The 10467-nt window shown below is 40.3% G+C and overlaps 1 pseudogene across 1 annotated transcript; it reads left to right on the forward strand.

The window, feature by feature from the left end:
- Positions 1–1998: 1998 nt before the first annotated feature.
- LOC307156966 (phosphatidylinositol 3,4,5-trisphosphate 3-phosphatase and dual-specificity protein phosphatase PTEN-like) lies at positions 1999–9300 on the forward strand (annotated as a pseudogene). Its single transcript has 4 exons — positions 1999–2178; positions 8144–8236; positions 8372–8941; positions 9292–9300. The product of its transcript is annotated as a phosphatidylinositol 3,4,5-trisphosphate 3-phosphatase and dual-specificity protein phosphatase PTEN-like (transcript).
- Positions 9301–10467: the final 1167 nt, after the last annotated feature.

The following is a 10467-nucleotide window of genomic DNA, read 5'->3' on the forward strand; positions in this document are numbered from 1 at the left end:
AAGTAGATATGCATAAATCCCTCTGTAATTTTTTTCCCATCTAATATGTGAACACAATGAAAAAAATATTTTTAACCTGGCTTTATCCAATACTCAGATTTCATTTTTTTAAATATATGCAAAATAGCGCATATTTAATTAAAAATTGCCTAATTTGCATATTTAAACATTAAATTACAGAAAACTTGTAATACATTTTTTTCTCATCTTAATGTAGGTAATCAACTGGGAAAGTTTCATGGTGATATCTGCTAGTTAAAAATTTTACCCTATTCACCTGTAGTGTCTCGCCTTAACTGTTTTCTTTGTAATTGTGATCTTAATCTTTGTCTTTCTTCCTGATATTTAGGACATTGAAGTATAACATGCTCTACAGACTCTGGACACTCACATAATTCACAATTGCCATCAGCATGTTTCTTTATTATTACCAAAGTTGTATTTAACCTTGTGTGTCCATACCTCATTCTTGACAACACATCCTCCTCCTTCTTGCTTCTGTTCATATTTCTGCCCTTTCCCACTTTATTCTGGATATTATAGAACTGTCTTCCAGTCTGCCTATTATTACCAAAGTTGTATTTAACCTTGTGTGTCCATACCTCATTCTTGACAACATATCCTCCTCCTCCTTGCTTCTGTTCATATTTCTGCCCTTTCCCACTTTATTCTGGATATTATAGAACTGTCTTCCAGTCTGCCTATTATTACCAAAGTTGTATTTAACCTTGTGTGTCCATACCTCATTCTTGACAACACATCCTCCTCCTCCTTGCTTCTGTTCATATTTCTGCCCTTTCCCACTTTATTCTGGATATTATAGAACTGTCTTCCAGTCTGCCTATTATTACCAAAGTTGTATTTAACCTTGTGTGTCCATACCTCATTCTTGACAACACATCCTCCTCCTCCTTGCTTCTGTTCATATTTCTGCCCTTTCCCACTTTATAATGGATATTATAGAACTGTCTTCCAGTCTGCCCATTATCCCATAGTGTTTGCCATTTGCCCTTAACAATGTTTTTAACTATACTCTTAATTTCTGCTTTGCTATAATTAACCTCAATATCTACATTGGAATTTCCATCTGCTTTCTTAGCACATTTGTCTGCCAACTCGTTTCCTATGACTCCTATATGAGCTGGTACCCATATAAGATTTATCTCAGTTCCTGAATGTATCAGATTATTTGCAACTTGTATTATTTCTATTACAATATCCTGTCTTGATTTTGACTGACATGTTTTGATGCTGATCAAAGCTGAGCTTGAATCTGAAGCAATTACTGCCTTCCTTGGCCTATTAACTTCCACCCAAAGCAGAGCAAGCCACACAGCGACCAACTCCGCTGTATAAACTGCCAAATCATCACTGATTCTTTTACCTATTTCAATTTTTAATTTTGGGATGACATATGCTACCCCCATTCTTTTATCTCTCACAGTCTCTCTCTCCCGCTCTGCTTAAATACTGGATCCTCTTGCCATTGATGAGGAACAGCTGGTAGGTCCCATCACCTAGATTTGAACAGGGAGGAGCACAAGAAATTGGACAAACCGTACAACAAAACTACAACTCCCAGCAGGCCGTTGGGTCCATTGGCAGCACACACACTCAATAAATCAATGAATGACACTTACACATTATAAAACACAAATGCATACGTCCTGGGACGTAACACACCATTTATGTATTTGTGAGGTTGCTACATTGGTTCCTGTCATCTTGACAATTTTAGGGAGATGCCATTTTAACCACAAGGAAGAGATCAGGGACATGCTCTGGCCTTCTGGATACAGACAGCCCAGGCCCTGCGGAGAGAGAGGCGGCGCAACCACGCAGATTTAAATTTTAATCTTAAAATATGGGCCGGCCTTTAAACTGATTTCCTATTGATGTGCTACAGCAAAAGACCTTTCAGCACCAATGTGATCTTCATGCCTGATGCAGAAACTGTAATCTTTTTCCGCAAGAAGGCCAAGCTGAGCCTCAGGGGAGATGTATATTGTGCAGGTGAAGGGTAAGGAGAGGTTTGAAATGCTGAAGAAGATCAACGACAGTTTGGAACTAAGCTATGTTATGCCTCCATGTGACATGGTCAAATACAGACAGAAACTGAGTCTCTCGGCTCAAATAAGTCTGGATTTTCACCTCCCAGTCCAATCAGAACCTGTGGAGGTGTGCGTACAACAGCCAGCAGCTCAAAACAAGGCAACAGCAGGAATGGACATTAAAAATGCAATGTTTTTGTTTGAGTTCTTAATTTTTGACATGTAGTTTTTTTTTTTTGCAGCATCCCCTGCTGACTTATTTGTCAATAATAAATGTGCCAGACTGTAATGCATCAAATGATCAAATATCAAATAAAAGATTAACATACAGAAGGCCATGGCTGCTGCCTTCATTCACTTTCGCATGGTGTCCTGCGGAGTCACGAGGCTCCACCTGAGAGCGGCATTTCCTTCGCTTCACCCACACCTCAAACTCGACGTCAACGCAGAAAGGGTCACAATAAGAAGTCTGTAAATAAGAATGCCACTGATGAGCTGGCTGGGTTGCTGAAACATATAACCATCTAAAAATATTGTGTTGAATGAAGGAGTCGTTGTCCATCTCTGTCTCTCTCAAGTCGCATGCGAGAGCAGTGACAAGGGTCATTGTCCACAAATACAAAGGAACTATTGTGTCGATGGAGAAACAAGCCACTGACTGGACAGCGTCATGCTTGTACAGAAATAGCAGGACTACACTAGCTGGGATCAGCAGTTGTACATGTGATATTGAAATAAGCAGTCATGTGCCTTACAGTAAATATAATTCTTTCTGAATTCGGACTATAAAAGAAGAGACCTGGACAATACTCACTTGCTCTTCCTTGCAATCTCCAATCCGGAACGCCAGCAGTTTTCGGATGCAAGAATCTTTAAACCTAGCTAGCATTTCTCTGTTAGATTAGTGCTCATATTATAATCTGTAACAAGTATCCTTTTCATTTTGATTCTTTTAATAAATATTGTTAAACATTTATTACAATCATCTGACTGGAACTTGGATTTTTGAGTATGTGTTACCTTGAGGAAAACTACAAGAGGGTGAGCATTCTTTCTGATATAAGAATAATAATTGTGAGATTTGATTGATTACAAAGCCTAGCCAAAGAGGCAGCTTACGACGGGGTACTGTTGTATAGCGCAGTGGTTCCCAAAGTGGGTGCTGTGACAACTGGCTAGGGGTGCCGCAGAATCTCAGCTTTATTTTCCAATTTAAACAGCCTAAAATAACTCGTACCATATAACGACCTTTTACAGCCAGGTTATAATCGTTAACAAAAACGAACGAAACAGCGAAAACTAGGTGGGAAAAAACATTGTCGTTAACTAAAATAAAAACGAGGCATTACAAAAAAACGATAACTAACTAAAACTGTAATGTGTGTTTGGCAAAACTAACTAAAATAAAATTATAGAGTAAATGTCCTTAGTTTTCGTCTTTGTCAAGGTCTTTCATTTTTTTTAACGCTATTTAAAACACGCAGCGTATTCGTTCAGCTGCATTTCCTTTCCCTGCTCTCCCTGTCTCTGTCACTCATGCGTCTCACATGTGTGCGCGCACACACACACACACACACACACACACACACACACACAGCCCCTCCCCTCCGTGCACACCGCGTCTCCATGAGAACGAGTGTTCGTTCGACGTTGAAAGCAAGTTCGCGAAAGGTTGGTATCTCTATCTCGTGAACTCCTTTACACAATCACACATTAAAAAGTGGTATAAAAATATTTTAAATTCTAAATATAATTTTGTCAGTGTCTTAATGTCGACCCGAGAAGCGATTGCGCCTTCTTTAGAAACTTAACTAGTCGCAAGTTTGAGGTAAAATGCACTTTTTGGTTGTGGTTGTCGATGTCAAAACACTATATAAGCTGTAATTCAAATATTAAATAATGTTATGTCATTATGTCTTTTTGAATCTTGCCCCTGACAAATAACCCAAATTACAAAAAAAGACTAAAACTAACACTAAAACTAATAAAAACTAAAGGAAAACTAAGCATTTTCAAAAAATAAAAACTAAACTAAACTAGCAAACCCACTTTAAAAACTAATTAAAACTAAACTGAATTTGAAAACAAAAAGTCTAAACGAAATAAAAAATAATGATAAATGCAAAACTATAATGGGCTAACCCTGTTTACAGCATATTTTAATAACATATCAAAACACCAACATATGCATGTCCAAACAAAAATAAATAAGCGAAAAAAAAACACGGATATTTCATACATTTAAAATTTAAATGTTTATTTACCACTAATTGGACTGTTCTCGGGAGGGAATCGTCCCGCTCGCTCACATGGCTGCTGATAAAGAAACACAACTAACCGAAAAATTAAACAAAAGTGGCAAATTTGCACTCCAAATTGATGATTCTACGGACTGCAGTGGACGCTGTCATCTCCTGGCCAGTGTGCGATATACTGATGAGGAATTAATTATGGAGAATTTTTTTTTCTGCAAAGAACTATCAAGTCGTGCAACAGGGGAAGAAATGTTTATTGTCATCGATACGTACTTGAAAGAATGTGGTCTAAACTGGGGCATGTGTCATAGTATTTGCACAGATGGAGCTGCATCTATGACTGGAAAAGTAAAAGGACTGGTTAACTATGGTGAAGAACCAAAACCAAGATGTGCAGATTACCCACTGCATGATGACTAAGTAACTTTGCTTTGAGACTGAGAAGTCTTCCTCCAGAAGATCTGCACCAAATTTCTGACCAAATTTTGTTATGGTCAAAATTATTGCCATATCTATGTCTTCGTTGACTGACAATACTGACTGGTGAAAGAGCCTGAGAATTAATTTTTGGCCGTCATGTAGATCCACGGTTTCCAACTACCTCCTGGAGGCCACACCTGGACCACAAGAGGTCAACACATACGTCACAGGTCGGGGTGGAGCGCCAGCGGCCCGCTGGCGCTCCACCCACCCCTCGCTTGCCCCCACCCACCGCCCCTGAGGAGCTGACAGTAGACACGAAGGGAAAAGGCGGACACAGAATTCAAAATAAATATTCTTTATTAAATAAATAAAAACATTTTAAAAAGTCTCTTCTTCAGCATTCTCTTCGCGTATCTCAGCATCTTCAGACAGAGAGAGGAATGAACATAATCCTCTCTCTCTCTCCCACGGCCTCCCTCCGCATCCGCGGCCGCTCACGTGCTGCTCGCCTCATCTCCACTCTCCTCCTGCCTCCCCTCCTCTCGCGTCTTTACTGTGTCTCCCGCTGTTTCTTCCTCCTTCCCTCGCTTCCCCTCTCTCTAATGCCAGCGTCTTTTATGCTTCTCGCGCCCCAATCACCGTTTGGGATTTTTCCCTCGCACGTCCCGGTGATTTCGCCCGATCAGCTCTTGCTGCATTTCCGCCCTGTTCGTGAGTCACCGGAACCGGCCCGGTGTTGCACCGGAAGTGTTCCTCCATAACAACAACTCCCGTGCAGAAAGGTTCCGGCCCTGGTCACCCCGTGACACATACGTCCTGTGAGTAAATGTTATAGGCAACATGATGACACGTTGGTGACGCCATTTTTATGTACCAGTTTGCCAAGATCGAAGCCTCTGTCGTTTTTCAGGGTTAGGGGTTGACTTTCCCAAATCAGGGTTAGGGGTTGACTCTCTCTATACAGCTGAGAAAGTGATCAATTTTCACACATCCTAAGTCGTTGCCTCCACAGTGAATAATGAGCACATTCGGAGGAGTTCTTCCTTCAAGGCACTTTTTGAAGAAGGGAAGGAGGTCCCCCCAGCACATGCCTCCCCTACCAAACCACTGGACATGGGAAGCCAACCCAAGATTAGGGCCCATAGTCTCTCTTGCTCGCTGTTGGCCACGTCTAATATAGCTATCACCGATAATCCATACACTATGCACACCTGATAAAAAGATTACAATACAAACGATTAACTCATTCAGTAGCTGCATCACAATAAACTTGATGCATTTCAAGGCCTTTCTTTAACATGGGCAGCCAAAGCTCACAATCTTAAAATCTAGGGCTGGTCCATGATTTAAACATCTACAATTTTCCAACGAACATACAATAACATTTAAACATTTGTGTATTTTGAAATGAGATTGCCACTACATGCATTATTTGTGTGTTAAACGCAAGTGTTAAAATTAATTTAAATCAAATATTTCAAAATAGGTCAAGCAGAAACATACCTTTCTTTTGAGTAGTGGATTTTCTGCTAGGTTGAATGTGAACTGTTGACTTGACTTTGATATAAAAAAAAATGAAAAAAATAATGTTTAACAGTTGCAACATCTGTAGAATAACTGGTTCAAAATGCTGAACTTACCTTATGTTAAATCCAAAGTAGGGAAATCCAAACACAGGAAGGCAGTCCCAATTCAGGCAAACAAAACAGACAAGGGGCAGAGGCAAAACGGGTAATTCAGTGAACCGAGCTAAATTCAAAAACCAAAAGACAAGAGACAAGAAAACAACGCTCAGAAATGTAATATGAGTAAGACAAGACTTCGCAGTGAGGGAGTGTGAAAACCAGGCTATTATAGTGTGAGTTAAACAAGGTAATGACACACAGGTGAATGCGCTGATGAGTCCGGGCAGCGAGTTATGGGAAATGTAGTTTTGTGAGGGTCAAAAAATCAGTAATGAGAGATGTTTTATTTATTTTAGTTTATTTTAAAGTTAAGACCAGGTTAAAATTCTGCCAAGGGGTAACATTGTTACCCTGTTTTCATAATTTAAAATTGTAAAAGGGACACCAACTCAAGGGTCATTGCAGGTCAACTCTTGAAACAGTTTTATAACAAACAAGGAGCATCTTTATGACAACATGTGTTGTTTCAACACACAGAGAAGTGTAACCCCTAATTTCCACCAACTGCGGAATGGCTGCGGATCAATAGGTTTCCATTCAAGTCAATGTGTGTATTTTCACTGAATGCGGTACAGCTGCGTTCCGACTACGGCGATCCGCAGCCCTCCGGAGCAGATACGCAGAGCTTCTATTTTTGCCGGATGCCGGAGAGCTCCGCAGCAATTCAGCACTTATATCGCACGATCTTACGTGAATTTGCGAGATCTCGTGGGTCCTCGTGCTTTCAGCTGTCAGTCATGGCCGCAGCCGCTCCGCAACAAATCCGGACCTGGTGGGTATTGAAGGACGACGGCGCACGGAGCCTACACGCAGCGGAGCCGATCCGCAGCCGCTCCGCAGTTGGTGGAAATCTGGGGTTATAGTTGAGCCTGTTTCAGGTCACGATAACAGTGAATCATTTTGCTAAAGCTGCCTGTAGGAATTTCTTTATTGTTCATTAAAACAAAGTCCAATCAAACTGTGTCTTATATCACCGGAAAGCTCGTGTTGTGCAATTTCACATGAGCCAAAGCTCACTATTGTGCGTTGTTCGGGGCCCGAGAGAACAGGGGTCAAATAGGCCTTGCCGAGGTATTTCAAAGCTTTGTTGTGAAACTGTTTTCACCAAAATCTCTGTAAATCAGTCAAATCTGAAGCTATTTTCATGTTTTGTACCAAATTACAGGTGAGTATTTGTAGTTTACAGAAATATGAATGACTTTTTCCTAATGGGAAAGAGAAGAGGTGCAGTTGAGCCTGTTTCAGGGCCTTTGTCCAAAAAACAACCAGGTCGTTCAGTCAAGGAGACTCAGAATTTCAGTTGTGATACACCAAATTTTACCCCTGAATCCACCCTTTCCATCAAGCCCAAACACATGAATATAGCCCAAAGGGAAAGCTAATGAATAATCATTAAAATATACCCAATTCATGGGTCACTCTGTTTCCCATCTTGTTGTCTGAATCAAAGTATATATATATATATATATATATATATATATATATATATATATATATATATATACACACACACACCCAGGCAATTCAGTCTTCTGAGGAGACAAAGTCATTGTGAAATGTTTTCTAACAATCTAAATCTTTACTGTCACCTTTTTGAATCATTTAACATTTACTTGCTTAGTAGTATTAATTTATTCCAAAAAAGAAATAAAACAATGACTCACCTGAAACTTCTGAATGATAGTGTTGATAAACTTTGACCCTCAGGCTGACTTTCACACCTTTCCAGGGTCAAGTGCACACCCTTTACAGGGGGCTGGTGGGGGCAAGGTGTGAGGTGAGGTCGAGTGCACACCCTTTACAGGGGGCTGGTGGGGGCAAGGTGTGAGGAGAGTTCTAATTTGCTAGTTTGAATACCAACTCAAGGGTCATTGCAGGTGTCAATATACAAAACGAGAATGATGTCCTAAAGTTTATATTTTATTTATTTATGGTTTATACTATTTTAGTTAGTTAGGAGGATGGGTTCGATTTGGATTTAACCTATATTTATCCCAACATTATCGCCATGGGCTTTCCTGCCGAAAGGTTAGAGGGGGTCTATAGGAATAATATAGATGAGGTCGTCTGATTTCTTGATTCAAACCATTATAAAATCTATAACCTATGTGCTGAACGACACAACAATGCATTCAAATTCAACTGTAGGGTGGCACAATATCCCATCGAGGGCCACAACCCGCCACAGTTGGAGTTAATTAAGCCCTTCTGCGAGGATCTTGACCAGAGGCTGTCCGAGGACAAGAACCATGTGGCGGCCATCCACTGCAAGGCAGGCAAAGGTCGCACGGGGGTAATAATATGCGCCTACCTGTTGCATTGCAGAAAGTTCTCTGAGGCACAAGAGGCAATGGACTTTTATGGGGAAGTCAGGGCCAGGGATAAAAAGGGGGTGACCATTCCCAGTCAGCGCAGGTATGTGTATTACTACAGCTACCTGCTGAAGAACAAGCTGGACTATAAACCTGTTGCTCTCCTCTTCCATAAAATGTTTTTTTCCCTTAAATGGTTCAAGTCCTCCCCTTTTGTCGTTTTCTCAAAAAAACATAAAAAACACTTAATTTTAACATTTATTCTCTCTTAATTCAACCATACTAAGCATGCTGGGAACTAAGAGAAATAGTACATAGCATGGCAGCTAATGGGTCTTTCCAAATGTCAACATTTGAATTTAGTTTGGAGTTAGAAAGTTTTAAAAGCTTGAAGTTTACAGTAGTTTATATATAGGCTAGATAGATTAGAAATATTAGATAGAATGGCAGTTAATGGTGCCGAGATACGAGCAATTTCCTTCTGAGATCGTGACGTCACTGCGCGTCCACTGATCTCCGAGAAAAACACCACTCAAAATCATGAAACTTATATTGTTCTTTTCAGTTCGTCTAGACGGTTCCAACGAGCTTGGTGCCGTTGAGTTTTCGCCAAGATATTTGTGTGTTATAGCGATCTCGTATCATTGTTAGCGCGATACGGGCGCAGCCATGTTTGTTTTTGTTGCAAAGCACTCTGGGATATGACGTCTTAGCTTATACTGCGCTATTGTTCATGTAGACAAAAAAAACTTAATTTCCCATAATGCATTGCAACAAAAACAAACATGGCTGCGCCCGTATCGCGCTAACACGATCTACATCAAGTTCGAATGTCACTCATTTGAACTTATGCACAATGCATTTAGCTGGTGAACACCGTGACGTTAAGCCAGTGATCCAGGGGCTGAAGAGAGTTGAACCAGGAGGCAGTACGTATTGTCTGTGTCGTGTCTGTTCAGCCATGTATATTTTTAGTTCAATGACATATTGTCAATAAGAGAATGTTTTGTTTGTATTTAATAGTATTCTTGTAGTCTCTCATCATCCTAGCATAGAGTTCAATGAATCTAATGCTCTAGTTATTCAACAGATGAGATGTACATTCCACATGTACGTGACAAAGAACGTTGCAAAAGGCTAAAAGGGTAACCTAATTATTTCTATGGTCCTGTCTGAAGCTATTGACCCAAGTGATTCATTGTTTACCCTGGTCTCAACAAAGAGGGCAGATTTGATGCTTTCTAAGGGTAACATATAGCCTAGATTCAGGCCTTTCACTGGTGTTTTGTTTTGCAAGAAAATCAAAAATCATATTAAAGGTATGTATAAAATATTTATTTTTATTTTCAAAAAAAATAAAAACATCCAGCCACTCCAGCTCCAGGACATAGATGTAGTCAATCATTTCAATGTTCACACTGACGCTCCATTTACATGAACTACCAATGTTATGACACATCGATACTCCATACGCAAGCTCCCAGTATTGTGACATAAAACAAAATCTACTGGTGAATGAATGGCCTGATGTGTTCAGTCATTCAGCCAGTCGAGGATTATTGCTTCTCCTCGAAAAGACTTAGTAGTCAAACAGCAGCTCCTCGCACAAACGAATGTCTCTCTTTGCCTGGAACAGGATGACATTCCTCTATCCTTCAGGGAAGTTCATCATGCAGTGGACTGGCCTCAGGTTTGCTCTCTTGGAGGAATGGTTGATCATCCGGCCCATGGTGTTTTCTGT

The sequence above is a fragment of the Squalius cephalus genome, assembly GCF_949319135.1.
Source record: "Squalius cephalus genome assembly, chromosome: 4".
NCBI classification, from domain to species: Eukaryota; Metazoa; Chordata; class Actinopteri; order Cypriniformes; family Leuciscidae; genus Squalius; species Squalius cephalus.